This window comes from Oryctolagus cuniculus, chromosome 1 (assembly GCF_964237555.1).
Source record: "Oryctolagus cuniculus chromosome 1, mOryCun1.1, whole genome shotgun sequence".
Lineage (NCBI taxonomy): Eukaryota > Metazoa > Chordata > Mammalia > Lagomorpha > Leporidae > Oryctolagus > Oryctolagus cuniculus.
The window spans coordinates 162754449-162770332 of NC_091432.1; the positions used below are offsets into that span (position 1 = coordinate 162754449).

The following is a 15884-nucleotide window of genomic DNA, read 5'->3' on the forward strand; positions in this document are numbered from 1 at the left end:
GCACAGGGCTGTGGAAGGTTGGAGACAGGGAGGCCTAGGGAAGACTGAAGACCAGATGCATTTGTGCTGTAGCCACGAGCCTAGGGGGCGTTATGAGATGGACAAGCCGGGAGGAGAGGAACACCTGGGGAAGGAGGTGAATTCAGGGTTTGTCAGCACACACACATCTTGGGGTGTGCACAGTGTGACTCACATTGCCGCTCACTGCTTAGCTGAACCATACAAGGAGGCCGTGATCCTATTGGGCCTCACAGCCGCAGGTTCAGAAATGTTCTGTTGCAGCCCAAGGTTCTGGGGCCGCCCTCTGGGAACCCAGGCTGCGCTCTCTGTGGTCGACCTGGGGTGGCAGAAGTCTTCTGTCTGTAGCCTGTTGCCTTTTCTGCTTGCTCCCTGCCCTTCAGAAGAGAAGCCTGGACTGTATCCTCATCACACACCACATTTGGCTTCTTCCTTTGTATGTGCAGTAAGAGAGTATAGGCAGACAGGTCTGTCTTTCCACGGTGGGAACCTTTATGATTGATGGTTTCCTTGCCCCAGAAGCTCCTACTTGTAATTTGTTTGCCTTGCCAACCTTTGGCATCCTCTGGTAAAGGATTAGTTGTTTATTTGCATACAGTGACTTTTTTCTGCAGGACCCGCCTTCATAGAAGCATAGAGGCACACACCCACAGGATCAGCTATAATTACCTGCAAGTACTGTATGTAATAAGCTGTGTTCTTACCAGAATACACTATTTATGAATAAAAATTGAACACTTTGTTCACATGTTTTCCTCACTGTAACTCTGGGAACAAATACTTCGATGTTGATGCTTGGTTCAGAATATAATGTGATGAAGTAATACCAGATTTTTTTCTCTATCAAAAACATGACAAGTCCAAGGGAATTTTTACGTACCACCGTACGTTATTGACTGGAACTTATCAAACTGTGTACTTACAGTGAGTAGATTATATAAAATTTCTTTCTTTCTTTTTTAAAAGATTAATTTGCTTGAAAGGCTGAGTAGAGTTAGAGAGATTTTCCATCTGCTGGTTCACTCCTCAAGTGGCTGCAACACCCAGGGCTAGGCCAGGTCAAAGCCAGGAGCTCCCTCTGGTCTCCCAAGTGGGTGGCAGGGACCCAAATATTTGGGCCATCTTCTGCTGCTTTTCCAGGCTCATTAGCAGGGAGCTGAGTTGGAAATGGGGAAGACAGGACTTGAACTGACGCCGTATAGGATGTTGGCTTTGCAGGTGACAACTTGACCTGCTGCACCACAGCACTGACCCCATGTTTAACTCTCAAAAGGGGAAGTAATAGTCCTAATGGAAATCTCATCAAATTTATGGGTTATTGTTAAAATAATGTGGAAATATTTGGACCTGATAATGCAAAAGATCTGGAGGTGGAAGCATTCTCTTAGTTGGTCATTTCTTGTCCAACAAGTGGGTTTCCTTGGTATAAAACAAACCCAAATGAGTAACCAGAAAGATGTCTGTCTTAAGCATGGCCACTGTGATGCCATCCAGAGGGAATGGAAGGGGAAAGTATGAGGAGTGAGGTCAGGAGTGTGCAGGCACCAAGCAAAGCTGTGAAACTAGGTGAAGCTAGCTCCGCGGTGAGCTGCCGCTGTTCTGAATTCTGTAAAGCAGGCTGTCTCAAGGCATCCCTAATCCTTGTTGATCTCTGTTACTGTTTAGAACTGGCTTTGCTTGTTAGCCTCATGACAGAATTCTGCAGATCTTGTTCCACTGGAACTGCCTTTACCCAGCGTACCTAGGCACAGAGGAAGCAAATGTTGGAAGAACCTGTGTTGTTGTTGTCTTTTTTCTTTTTTTAAATTGAGGTGACGAATTTTAAACATCAGAGGGACAAACCATTCTTAACTAACTTTAAAAAATAGAAATAGAGGGCCGGCGCCGCAGCTCACTAGGCTAATCCTCCGCCTAGCGGCGCCGGCACACCGGGTTCTAGTCCCGGTCGGGGCGCCGGATTCTGTCCCGGTTGCCCCTCTTCCAGGCCAGCCCTCTGCTGTGGCCAGGGAGTGCAGTGGAGGATGGCCCAGGTGCTTGGGCCCTGCACCCCATGGGAGACCAGGAAAAGCACCTGGCTCCTGGCTCCTGCCATCGGATCGGCGCGGCGGCCATTGGAGGGTGAACCAACGGCAAAAGGAAGACCTTTCTCTCTGTCTCTCTCTCACTGTCCACTCTGCCTGTCAAAAAAAAAAAAAGAAAAAAAATAGAAATAGAGAGCCAGCGCTGTGGTATAGCTCATAAAGCCACTGCCTGTAATGCTGGCATCCCATATGGGCACCAGTTTGAGTCCCAGATGCTCCATATCCAATCCAGCTCTCTACTAATGTGCCTGGGAAAGCAGTGGAAGATGTCCTAAGTGCTTGGGTCCCTGCACCCACATGGAAGACCTGGAAGAAGTTCCTGGCTCCTGGCTTTGACCTGGCCCACCCTGGCCATTGCAGCCACTTGGGGAGTGAACCAGCAGATGGAAGATATCTCTCTCTCTCTCTCTCTCTCTCTCTCTCTCTCTCTGCCTTTCAAATAAATAAGTAAATCTTTCAGGAAAAAAAAACAACAGAATTAGGGGGTTACTCAGTGGTGTTATCACCCCAAAACTGAATGCACTTAGTTTGAAACTATTTCTGCCCTTTGCAAGTTGCATGGCCTTGATTTGAATAAAATGTTGAAGGGAATGGGGACAGGAGAAGGGCTTGGCTCTGCGGTTTATGTGTGGCGTTTTTAGTCTTCAAATTGCATGTTGCAGTAAATAAGAATAAACCCAGATGAGCCACCCCGGCCTCCAGTCCAGCCTGGCCTTGGCATGAGACGAGGCATTGCCGCTGTCAGCCAGCAGCTGCCCGGAGCTCAGGCTGTAGCAGGCAGCCCTCTGGACACCGAGGGTTGCAGGCCGAGGAGTTAGTCAGGGGGCAGGATGAGGAAACACTGGCTGCCTTGCTGTCTGAGTTCTCGTAGAATGAAACGTTGACAGCTGCATTTCTAGCCTGGCATTTCACACCTCTGAAGGGAAGGAGGATGACTGGTTTGAAAAATTAGGAAAATGGGAGAGGTCTCGGCCTTTTGTGGTGGTGTTTGTTGTTAAGACCCCTGCTAGGGGTTCTGTTGCGCGCTAATTTTTGCTGTCTCACTGATGCTCAGTCCTGGCATCGCACCCGTGGCCAGCAGCGGCTGTTAGCCGGGCAGGAAATTCCAGATGGGTATAAATAAATCCCCGCACCAGCTCCTGGGCGCTCTGCCTTCTCCTGTGTGGAGCCTCTTGAACGCCCAGGGAAGTGGGCCTGGGACGTGGCTTCCTGCTTGCTCAGTCACCGTTATTTTCTTTCTAGGTGGGTAAGTAAGAAGGTCCAAACAGAAGGGCGCGCATGCCGTTTGGGTGGAGGTGGGAGAAATATAAACTCAGTCTGCAGGTTGTGGACAATATTTACTTGTGTTACAGGCTGGAAAGGATAACTCGGTGTTCGATTGTGGGGTCAGTGAAAATCTCCGCTGTTGCTAGGGCTTTCACATAGAGCTGTCATTGTTGCAGGAGGGAAAGTGTGTATAGGTTAAGGTTTGAATATTTACATGTACGCTTTATTCAGATTCCAGGATTTCCTTCTCTGTTGCTAAATCCATCCTTAGTCATTTTTCAGCTCTTCCCTGAGCTTTTTCCTCATCACCCATAGGGAATTGCTCAGTTTGCATTAAATCTGGTTGATTTTTTTATATATAAACACTGTAAAACAATATAATGACTGAGATTCATAAAAATACGATAGCTTTCTACAGCCTTCCTCTCCTACCCCAAACAACTATACTGGTTTTGTAAGCAAAGCCCTTTATCTCCTGGAGCCTTGCCTTGCACTGCTTTTCTGCTCTTTAGAAAATTGCCCTTGAACTGGCACATTTCCTATATGCACCACAGCGTGTGTTAGGAAGAAAATCTAGAAAACAGCAGTCAGTCCCCAAGCCAGTTCTCTCCTGTGCGTGCCCCACGAGTTTGGGCCGGATTTCTTCAGTAATTCTCGGGCTTAGACAGTGGGTGGTAGAGAGCCACCTGGCCTCAGGGGATGCACAGCACGTGCTGAGGTAACAACATCGTGGCTACTCCAAGGCAGGTTCTGGGTAAAGTGCCACTGCCTCTTGTAAATGGTACAGAGCACTGCTACGAGGGCCGCCGTGTAAAGCCAAGGTCACTGTTACTGTCACAGGCCTCCTTAACACTTGGATATGCCCCCTCCATAAGACCATAGGCTGATTCCTTCCTAGGACAGTCACTCTTCCTGCTTTTGTCCCCTCGTGGCCTGGCTTCTGGCTTCTGACGTCACACCCAGTGGAGGTGATGATGCAGCCGAGGGGACCCTGACTGGGGATGGCCAGGTCAGGCCTGTTAGGAGAGGTGTTGCTGCAGAGAGCAAGGCTGCAGGCTCCGTCCACCAAGCTCATCTGGTCCCACAGCTGCTGCAGCTGATGTCTGTCTATGCTGGATCTCCACCCTGCCATGCTGGGAACTCTGTGCCTGGTACAGTCACTGCTTGGTCATAGTCTGAGCAGTGTTGGCTGTCGTAAGTCCTGCTGATCCCCTTATTTCATGCATAAACATCTTAGGGCTGCGTTGAAGGATCCCAGGCCTCTGCCACCCATTGCTCACCCATAGACTAGGAAACGTTTGTAGCTCCTGTTTTTGCTCTGTGACGGGAAGGGGTTGGGTGCCCTCCCACACAGGCAGGCCATGTGGGTGACTGCTGGGAGGATGCACTGCCTGGTTCTGGGCGTGGCGGCTGCACAGCGGGTAACACAGGGCGGTGCTCTGAGCACATCCCAAGATGCCCCCCGGGGATCGGTGCATGCCGCCCGCTTCCTTGGTGAGAAGGAAATATTTTAAACATAGCAAGGTGCTCATTGACTTCTGTGTGCTTCGGTCTTGCCTCCTTCCTGGACGTTTGGGTGTTGGACTAGGGCACCGCATGTCTCACCTGTGCACTTGCACAGCCCCTGCGGTTTCCACCGCGGCTCCCTCCACCACTCTGGAAGCAGAACCACGTCCAGGTTTTAGCAGACCGCGGTGACTTTCAATAAGTATCTCAGGGGCCGACACCGAGGCTCACTTAGTTAATCCTCCGCCTGCGGCGCCAGCATCCCATATGGACGCTGGTTCTAGTCCCAGTTGCTCCTCTTCCAGTCCAGCTCTCTGCTGTGACCTGGGAAGTCAGTGGAGGATGGCCCAAGGGCTTGGGCCCCTTCAGCCGCATGGGAGACCAGGAGGAAGCTCCTGGCTTCGGATCTGCATAGCTCTGGCTGTAGCGGCCATTTGGAGGGTGAACCAATGGAAGAAAGACCTTTCTTTCTGTCTCTCTTGCACTAACTCTGTCAAATAAAAAAAAAGTATCCCAGACACCTCACACCCAGTCTTCACAGGTGGAGGTGGGCGGGGGTGTCAATGGGGAGGAGGAGGTCTGGACTATCTGTGGGCCACCAGGGTTGTGTGCTCTACTAAAACACATAGGGTGATCAGGTGGTGCCAACAGTCCGTCACTACAGGGCGGCTGACGTGACAGCTGGCAGAGGCCCTGGAAGGGTGTGCTAGGTGCAGGGAACAGAAGGAGCGAAGGCAGGTGGACTTGGAAATGGCTCAGTACAGGGAGGCTCAGGATGAGGAGGAGGAGGGAAGTGCCAGATTGGGGAAAAAGCAGGGACGACTTTGGGTGCCATGGAAAGGAGCGTTTAGGCTTCATTCTTTGCAGTCAGCCTCCTGGCACATCCATCTCAGGATTCATCATGGAGAGTCTACACGTTTCCCAGGCAACCTCAAACAAAGGTAAAATTCCTCCAGGAGTGTGTAATACAGGGCGCCCAGACCACCGCGCGGACAGCAGGCCGCCTCACCGGCAGCTGGAGCGACCGCAGAGTCTTGGCTGTGCTCCCTGCTGCCCGGATGCCTGCGCACGGAAGCATGGGGGCGGGGAGGGGAGGTAGGAAAATGTCGTCTTAAATTTCAGGCCGACATAGCATCTGTGAAAGAACTCCCATAGCTCCTGCGCCAGCTTCTGCTGCCTGTCTCTTCAGTCTGCTTTAGTCTAAAACAGTCCTTCCTTATGACACTGACAGTTTTAAAAACAGAGGCCTTTCCTGCAGCCCAGTGTCTTCAGGTGGGTCCGTCCATGGTCGGTCCCCGGGCTCGGGTCTCCCAGCTTCTCGGCAGGAACTTGAGGCAGCGATGCTGTGCTCTTCGGGCTGCACCTCACCGGGGCTCCCGGTGGCAGCTGTGGTCGGCTGGCCAAGATGGTTCTCTCGCCTTGCTTTCCACGGAGTCCCTGTTTCCCCTTTGCGCCTGATGAGTGAGCGTGTGGGAGGTCCTCAGACCACACACGTCCTATTCTTTGGTAGCCAGTCTCCGCCAGCTAGCCTCAGCGTCCATGGGTGATGCCTGCTGTGAGGAATGCCACGTGGACACTGTCTATTTCCTCCTATACCAGAGTCTTAAAAAGCTCATGGAAGGTGCCTATCATAAAAAACTCTATAGAAGGGACCTCAAAAAAATCTGTCAAGTCGTGGGTGTCATACATGGCACAGCAGGTTAAACGTCTACTTGAGACGCCTGCTCCTGCTTTGGAGTGCTAGTTCGAGTCTTAGCTCCTCCATTTCCAGTGCAGCTTCCCACAAGTGTGCCTGGGACAGTAACAATGATAGCTCAAGTTCTTGGGTTCCTGTGGCCCATGTGGGAGACCTGGATGCAGTTCTGGGCTCCTGGCTTCATTCTAACCCCGCCCTGGCTGTTGCGGGCATTTGGGGAGTGAACCAGGGGATGGAAGGTCTCTCTCTGTCTCTCCCTCTCTCTCTCATTCTGCCTTTCAAATAAATAACTAATCTTTCAAAAATAAAAGCAAAGCAAATAGGCTTTAGTCACAAGACTGTGGTTGTTAGCATTCCTGTGCACTGAGTCAGGCCCATGGTGATGGTGGGAACAGGTGCCAAGGGCTGGAGGCACGCGCTGCCATCTCCCCATCTACCCCCCTCCCCCCACCCTCCACCACATCCGATGTCCATTGGGAGCAGAAATTGAGCCCTTCCTTGCTTGTCCCCTCCCAGAGTCCCGAATAAGGAGCTCATCTGCATTACGTCTCCACTACTAAATCGCAGCCCCTGTGGCCCCTCGTCCTCCTGCTGTCACCCACGGCCCAGGAGACTGTTTGTCATACTTTCATGAAAAGGAAATCCTATCATTTTCCTCTACGGTGAGTCATCCATGGGTTTAAGGAGAAATATTTTCAGTTTTAACAGCAGACTGAGGAAATGGTTTCCAGCTCAGCCCAGTGTAACTGAAATTCGTCGGAACTCCTCAGCGACCTCCTAAATCTCCAGGGGTACAGGCTGTGGCCACGGACCAGTCAGCTCGCGTGTGGGCAGTGTCCAAGTTGTGCTGGTTGCGTCCATGGCCAGCATTTACTGTCTGGTTTAGTAGATAAAACTCAGGCAATGCAAAGGAATTTGTGATTGCAAGAGAAAAGTTCCTGGGGCCTGCAGCACTGCACACAGCGCCTCCTGGAGGATGCCCAAGAGGATTTTAGTGTCAACTCAAGCATCATTTACTCCCTTCTCTAAAGCCCTGTGGTAGTTTGCCAGTGCACCCCAGAATCAGGAGGGTGACCTGACACCCAGGGCCCTGGCAGTCTGGGGCTCAGGCTTTGCAAGGCCCCCTTTGCAGTTTTTAAAAATAAAGTGGTGGATTTTGCATATGGTGGTTCTTCTGTCTGGTGCTTCACCCATCTTCTCCTTATCCCCGTACCCTGCACACTGCCCAGGGGATCCTACACGTAGGATCTCCGTGAAGAAAACTTGCAGTCCTCTGCCCAGGGCGAGTCCCTGCTCTGTCCTGACACAGCTACTGCATTTTACTTTCCCCAGACTTACATGTGACCATGTCTGTATCTCTGGTCTCTGTGTTCTGCCCAGACAAGCTGTGTCTCTCTTGCTTTGTACCTTGCAGTGTCTGACACGTGGTAGAGACTTAATATTTACTGGCTGGAAGAATAAATCCATTCTTCAGTGTGACAGTTGCGTCTTATTTAGATCAGCATTGCGTGTAGGAGTGTGGGAATAGATGACCTTGGAATATGGAGCTGGGAGCTGGTCGAGGATAGGGAAAGACACAGGGATCGTGTGCAGGTGGAGAAGAGGTAAGGTCGTTTCTGAGAGGGAACCTGAAGATGTAGGGAGCAGCCAAGAGGCGTTCAGAGCAGTTAGGAATGAAAAAAGCAGTGCCACGCTCAAACAGCCACATCGGCAAAGCAAGCCTGTGGCGATGCAGCTGTGCCTCATGTGACTTGTCACTTGGACTGGTCTTTCGTATGAACCTGATGGCATATGCTTTGGCTTTCTTTCACGTTACCATGCAGTTTGCTTGAAGTGTTTGGGTAGCTATTTAAACTGCTCTAACCGGATGAGAAGGTATTGGTGATAGTGAGATGTGTGGTATCAGCTCCAAGAAAGAGGGATTCTGGCTTCTTAGAGCCTGACGTGGGAGGTGCCCATCCTCTGAATGAAGGAATGCATTTCAGTTGGGAGGAGAAAGATCAGGTGTAAGGATAACTCTGGTAAGTGTAAGCCAGGAGAGGATCGCACCAGGGCAACATTCTTTTAAAGCCAAACGAGGGGCTAGCATTGTGGCGCAGTGAGTTCGGTGGCTGCCTGCGACGCAGGTATCCCGTATGAACGCTGGCTCATGTCCCACTGCTCCACTTCTGATCCAGCTCCCTGCTAATGAACCTGGGAAAGCAGCCGAGGACACTCAGGTGCTTAGGCCGCTGCCACCCACGTGAGAGACACAGGAGGAGTTCTGGGCTCCTGGCTTTCGTTGCAGCCATTTGAGGAATGAACCAGCAGGTGGAAGATCTCCTTCTGTCTGCCTTTCAAATAAGCAAGGAAATCTTCAACACCAGTGAGGCCTGCTAACATGGCTCCTGGTGTCCCTCTGTGGATTGGGTCCAGGGAAGGGAGTCCTGGGCTCTGCCGGAGCTTCATGCCAACAGCGCCCTGCAGCTCAACCCATTCGGAAGGACCCAGCTGCACGGGCGGTGGTCTCCACGTCGCTGGTGCCTTGCTGGGGAAGCCGCGTTGCTGAGTCAGCCCCATGAGGACGTGCCTCTCTGCCTGCCTTCCTGCCTCTGGTTTTCCTTCCTGCCCCCAGGCCTTAGCCGCGCTGGAATCTTTCCTCCTGCTCCAGACAGCAGGCTGCTTGCATTGGCTACTTCGAGGGATGCACATGTGTGCCAGTGACACCAGCTCTTCAGCCCGTCTTTGTCCACCCGTGGGGGTACGCATGGTGCTGGAAATGAGCCAAGCCTTCAGCATCGGCAGTTCTGCCGAACATGCAGCGAGGACAAGCTCAGCGCGGGGTGTGACAGCTGTGGCTGTAATTCTTTCTCCCAGCACCATTAGTCAGTCATTGGGCCTGGAGCGTGCCGCGGTGAGGCCAGAACAAAGCAGCCAGTGTATCCTAACTAATAAATGAGGCATAATGTCGAAGCCTGGCCATGGCAGTTAGTTCAGCAACCTCAGGTGCTTTTCACTCGTGCTGAAAGAAAGGCTCGTTGTGGTCGTGTATGGAGAAAAGCACCGAGGACGGTCGTGCTCAGACGTGGCTTGTTGCACTGCTTCTCGCTTGAGCCAGGTGTCATGGTCCCCCTGAGAAACGAAGACTTGAAAACGACAGCTGCCACGGTGCACATCTTCACAGTTGGAGGTGAAGTGTTCAGCCTGCTCACTGTGTCCAACATAGGCTTTCCTTAGGATGGTGCGAGTGGTGTCTGGGGCTATGCGATTCTCCACTGGGGCAGAGAGGGGCTTCCTGGTATTGCAGAAGGTTTGCAGGCGACCCCAACTCTATCCTTGGATGCCCCTAGTGTTGACAACCGGAGATGTCTCCAGATACTGCCAGAGGCCTCCCAGGGAGACAAAATAGCCCTCTGCTGAGAATCGCTGGAACCAGGCCGGCACTGCCACACGAGTGTTCGATCTTCTAGCCTTCTGCTTCCTGGGAATCACACTCATTTTTAGGTCTTCCCAAGCCAAATATTATTTGGACAGAGAATTCAGTATCACTGAAATGGTGTTTGGAATGTTCCCATTTCCATTTCATTAATGCAGAAAAGCTGCAAGGAAATAGCATTTAAAAAAAAAGATTTATTTATATATTTGAAAGGCAGAGTTAGAGGGAGAGAGACAGAGAGGTCTTCAAACCGCTGGTTCACTCCCCAAATGGCTGCAATGGCCAGAGCTGGGCTGATACAGGGCCAGGAGCCTCATCTGGGTCTCCCACGTAGGTACAGGGGCCCAAGGACTTGGGCCAACCTCCACTGCCTTCCCAGGCACATTAGCTGGGAGCTGGACCAGAAGTGAAGCAGCAGGGACTTGAGTTGGCACCCCTATGGGATGCTGACATTGCAGATGGTGGCTTGACCCATTATGCCACAATGCCAGCCCTGAACCATCCCATTTTTTAAGAGATAAATATGCAGGTACTTTAAAAAGTTTGTGAAAAATGGAATTAAAAGATGAGAATATTTTGGCAGAAAATTTATACATAAGAGAAGTCTTGAAAACGTTCATGGAAAATGTGTACTATGTAAATTTTTTACATCAAAATAAACTTTTAATTCCATTTTCCACTAACTTCTTGAAATAGCCTCATATGCAAATAAAAAGTAGACTTACCATTGGTTTGTTATTTTCAGCTGCTCTGTGAACAATGTGGGGATTTGGCCTGTGCTGGGAGAGTTGTCTAATTGATGCTGTCACGTTGGTACTGGGTTACCCCAAATTGCAGACTATGCAGAGTGGGATGAGAGAGGGCCAAAGGAAAGAGGACTCGGTGACCCACGTCTGGGAGGTGGGTCAGCTCCGAGAAGTGGCAGGTCAAGGAGCACTTTACAGAACACTGGTACACATTCTGATGATGCCCCCTCATGTGTGATCCTTGCTTCACATCTGCCTTGCATCTTTATTTATTTAAAGTCAGAGTTATAGAGAGCCAGGGAGAGGCAGAGAGAGAAAGATCTGCCATCCACTGGTTTACTCCCAAGGTGGCTGCAATGGCCTGGGGCTGGGCCAAGCCAGGAGCCAGGAGCTTCATCCAGGTCTCCCACATGGATGCAGGAGCCCAAACACTTGAGCCATCTTCCACTGCTTTTCCCAGGCCACTAGGCAGCTGGATCAGAAATGGAGCAGCAAAGACTCAGCCAGCCCCCATATGGAATGCCAGCGGCGCAGGCAGTGGCTTTACTTGCTGTGTCGCAACTCCAGCCCTTACATAGCCCTCTCTCTCTCTCTCTCTGCTATGCTGTAAGCCTTGTGAGAGAAGAGGTCTTACCTCATTCCTTTACTCTATGTCCCTGGCTCCCAGAACAGGGCTTGGTAAGTAGCAGGCGAAGATGGATAGATGGATGGATGTCAGTAAGCACATCGATGACAGATGTTGCTATGCCTGTAGTAATCAGTATTGCTGCTAAGTTGAGCATACAAATAAATTTTCCCTTTGCTTCCCACTGTACATGAGCATATCATGGGATGAGTATTCCTTTGCTGAAAATACTTGGGTCCAGATGTGTTTAGGGTCTTGGATTTTGGAAAATCTGCATATCTTCATACAAAATGAGATATCTTAGTGATGGGCCCCAAGTCCAAACAGGAAATTCTTTTGTGTTTCAGGTCACCTCTCACACAGAGCTTGACAATTTTTTTTAAAGATTTATTTATTTGAAAGAGTTCCACAGAGAGAGAGAGAGAAGGAGAGGCAGAGAGAGGGAGGGGTGTCTTTCACCCGCTGGTTCACTCCCCAGTTGGCCACAACAGCTGGAGCTGAGCTGATCGGAAACCTGGAGCCAGGAGCTTCTTCTGGGTCTCCCACGTGGGTGCAGGGACCCAAGGACTTGGGCCATCTTCCACTGCTTTCCCAGGCCATAGTAGAGAGCTGGATCGGGAGCAGAGCAGCCGGGATACAAACTGGCACCCATATGGGATGCTGGCACTGTAGGCGGCGTCTTTACCTGCTACACCATAGCCTACAATAATTTCCTAGAATATTCTGAGTGTGCGTGTTTGGACTGCTACCTGGCAGGTGAGATCAGTGTGGAATTTTCCACTCGTGGTGCTCAGAAAGTTTGAGTTTTAGAACATTTCAGGTTGCAGATATTTGGATTATGGATACTGAGTTTTATAGCATCTGACCTGCTCCCCCTGAATTTCATTCATTCTTTGCCTACCGCAGTGTGATCCACACGGTTGTGAAGGTGAACTTTATACGCCTTTAGGCCCTGGCAGTGACTCTGGTGGACAGATTGCCATGCTTCGGACCCTGACACTCCCCAGTCTCACTGCTTCCGTCTCCTCTAAGCTCCCCTGTCCCGCAGCTGCAGGAGCAGGCTCTGCCTGCTCTTCCCTGCCACCTACCTCTCTTTGCTTACCTGATCCGCACAGCGCACCTCCTGGGCACCTCCATTCTGTCTGGCTCGCTTGTTCCCATGTGTCCTTACAACTGACCTCAGTTAGTGCCTGTTTAGGGTGTTTGGGCCTCTCTTCCCTGTTAGACTGGGTCTCATTTTATGTCTTATAAATTCCTCCTCCCACCCTCTCCACTGAATAGGACCATTTTCTGCATTTAATTAAGCTTTCAGTAAACATTCTATAATGAGGGGAGCGTGGTGCCAGGAGCAGTCTCCGCCACAAGATTTCCAGACGTTCAGAAAATTCTTTAAACACCAGGGACAGCCCTGCAGTCTGAGTGCTGTGTTGGGAGCTGTTACTCTCGGATTGCAGTGGCAGATTCGGCCGGTGGATTTCTGGCCCTGGGCACGCAGGCGTGGTTCTGTGAGTCCACAAAGGCTTTTACAGTCATGGGTCTCCTTGTAGCCCACCTAGGATCGGCCTTTAAAATGTTGTTTTTCACTTCCTTTGTGAATCTTGAATTCCAATTTTGTAACAAAGTTTTATTTCAACATGCAGCGTTTTTCTTGTTTTTAAGATCTCCTCTTACTCTGGGGGTGGGGGTATGAGGAGAAACTCCTATGATTCAGTTTGGCGCCAGTGAAAAAGACCCAAAACGAACAAAAGCTGAACGAGATCAAAGTTTCTGTCCTTGGAACTGGGCTTTCCAACGGTCTTAGAGTAACTCTGACCACAAACCCTTGAGACCCAGGCTCCTCCGAGTGGGTCGTGCCTCCATCCCTAGGTGTGCACTCGTGGTCTGAGGTAGCCGCATTCCAGGCAGCAGGGTGGAAGAAGGAGTAAGTACGAAAGGAGGCTGGAGAACTGTTCCTGTGTCTTTTGAGGGAGGTTCCCGCCGTTTGCAGTGTGACATTCTTGCTTTTAACCGCACTAACAGCAAAAGAGGCTGGTGAAACAGACTTCCTGTGTGTGCACCTAACACTGGGAGCTCTGTAGGTGTGGAAGACTGGAGCACCCACACTGAGGGCCGTCCACTGGCTTTGCCTTGGCTGCCCATTCATGCCTCTCCGAGTGCGCTTTCTAAGTGTTTCCTTCAGTACCCTGCTGCAGCTTTGCCAACTGTGACTTAGAATGCTTTTCAAAAGACAAACACACATGTGTTGTAAAACTTTATAAAGAATAAAATTTAAATCACCATAATTCCACAGCCTAAAAATAACAGTTACGACAGCATCATAGGAGAAATGTCTTTAACACTAATATTTAGCAAATGACTTCTCTATTCAGATTGGGAGGCTGCTCCTCAAAGTGTGCTGTGTTACACTGAATATTCAACTATTTATTCCTTCCATAAACACTTCTAAACATCTCCTTCATTCCTAAGGCCTTGTTCATTGATTTGTGTGTGGAGGAGGGAGGTGGAGAGAAATAAAGGAAATTTAAAAAGTTGTCCAGCACCAGGAGACAAAGGGCTTCAGAAAGTTCACAGAAAATTCCCATTATCTTTTAATTCCACCATTCCACAAACTTTTTGAGGCTCCTCTCAAAAATTTGAGAAAATTGGGAAATAAATCAGGGATCCATAAGTGCTACATTCACGTTCATGTGCCAAAGGAAAAGCCAGAAAGCAGAAGATAAATAACGCAGAGTAATTTGTACCGTCAGCAGTTGTGAGAAAACAACACATTGAGAACGCACGCATCTCACTTTTTGGGTTGCTGGAGAGTGAAGTTTGGGTGACGGGTTCTCTGGGCGGTGTGGAAACAAGGAGAGCTGAGGGTGGTTAAATTCTAACCCGTCCTGACTCCCAGAGGGAGAAGTCCAAAGTGCGTCGGGAGACTTGAGCGTGACCCGTGTCTTTTGTGCTTTTTACTCGGAACTAACTGAAGGCGCACCTGCTAATAAGGTTTTGCTGCCTCGTGTCACTGGTGTTGTGGAGTTCTCAGCAGTGAGTCAGTGCACCTTCCCTGTTGTACATGCGCAAACGGGAAAAGTAGCTGTGTTGAGAGATTAAAACACACCCCCCCCCCCCCGGAGTTCAGCACATTGTTAACACCTACCACTAGATGGTGAGATAGGAATAACTATTTTTTTCTCCCTCCTTAAATGGTCTTTTGGACTTTTATTTATTTATTTTTTTTAATTTCCAAGCAAGTACTATATTGACAACTGGAAAAAAAGGTTTTGTTTTGATGTGGCTGTTCATTGGCGGTGTGTGAGGGGGGCGCCCGCAGTGCTCTGGAGCCCATGAGGACGGAGGGTGCCCCCGGCACCCAGGAACAGAGGCGCCGTGCGCGTGCCTCTCAGCTGCCTCAGGTGGCAGGGCTGAGGCTGCTCGGCTTCCACGCCACAACGCAGACCCTTTCCTGGTAAGGTGCCTGCTCTAGCCAGGAGACAGAGCCTCTCTGTGGCGACGCGACTGTCTGCCCACTCTGGTTATTCTCCTGGCACAGCTGCATCAGAGAGCACGTGCTTCCAAAAGGATCCTGTTTTCATTAACAAAACAGGAAAAAAAAGGAATGCCTGTGCTTCCGGGGTCTTTTCCAAGAAGTCTTTGCCGGTACCTATATCTTGCAGGGTTTCTCCAATGTTCTCTAATAATTGGATGGTGTCGGTTCGTAGATTTAGGTCTTTAATCCATGTTGAGTGGATTTTTGTGTAAGGTGAAAGGTAGGGGTCTTGCTTCATGCTTCTGCATGTGGAAATCCAGTTTTCCCAGCACTATTTATTGAATAGACTGTCCTTGCTCCAGGAATTGGTTTTGGACCCTTGATCAAATATAAGTTGGCTGTAGATGTTTGGATTGATTTCTGGTGTTTCTATTCTGTTCCATTGGTTTATCCATCTGTTTCTGTACCAGTACCATGCTGTTTTGATTACAACTGCCCTGTAGTATGTCCTGAAATCTGGTATTGTGAAGCCTCCGGCTTTGTTTTTGTTGTACAAGATTGCTTTAGCTATTCGAGGTCTCCTGTGTCTCCATATGAATTTCAGCATCATTTTGTCCAGATCTGAGAAGAATGCCTTTGGTATTTTGATTGGTATCGCATTGAATCTATAAATTGCTTTTGGGAGAATGGACATTTTGATGATATTGATTCTTCTAATCCATGAGCATGGAAGATTTTTCCATTTATTGGTATCCTCTTCTATTTCTTTCTGTAAGATTTTGTAATTCTCATCATAGAGATCTTTAACGTCCTTAGTTAAGTTTATTCCAAGGTATTTGATTGTTTTTGTGGCTATTGTGAATGGGATTGATCTTAGAAGTTCTGCCTCAGCCATGGCATTGCCTGTGTATACAAAGGCTGTTGATTTTTGTGCATTGATTTTATATCCTGCTACTTTGCCAAAATCTTCTATTCCAATAGTCTCTTAGTAGAATTCTTTGGATCCCCCTAAATAATGAATCATATCATCTTCCTTCCCAATTTGTATCCCTTTAATTT

At 49.6% G+C, this 15884-nt stretch overlaps 1 protein-coding gene across 24 annotated transcripts in view; it reads left to right on the top strand.

Annotated features, from left to right (window-relative positions):
* Positions 1-15884, top strand: part of KANK1 (KN motif and ankyrin repeat domains 1) — a 217281-nt gene that overhangs the window by 168341 nt on the left and 33056 nt on the right. For 3 of the 24 annotated variants that reach the window (XM_051858505.2, XM_051858523.2, XM_051858515.2), the window contains exon 1: positions 3244-3341. The exons of 16 other annotated variants lie outside the window; for them this stretch is intronic. The gene's annotated coding sequence lies outside the window, so the exon portion shown is untranslated. Of the gene's footprint in view, positions 1-3232; positions 3342-15884 lie in introns of those variants that run through there. 5 more of the 24 variants (XM_070051234.1, XM_070051187.1, XM_070051236.1 and 2 more) reach the window with 4 other exon arrangements.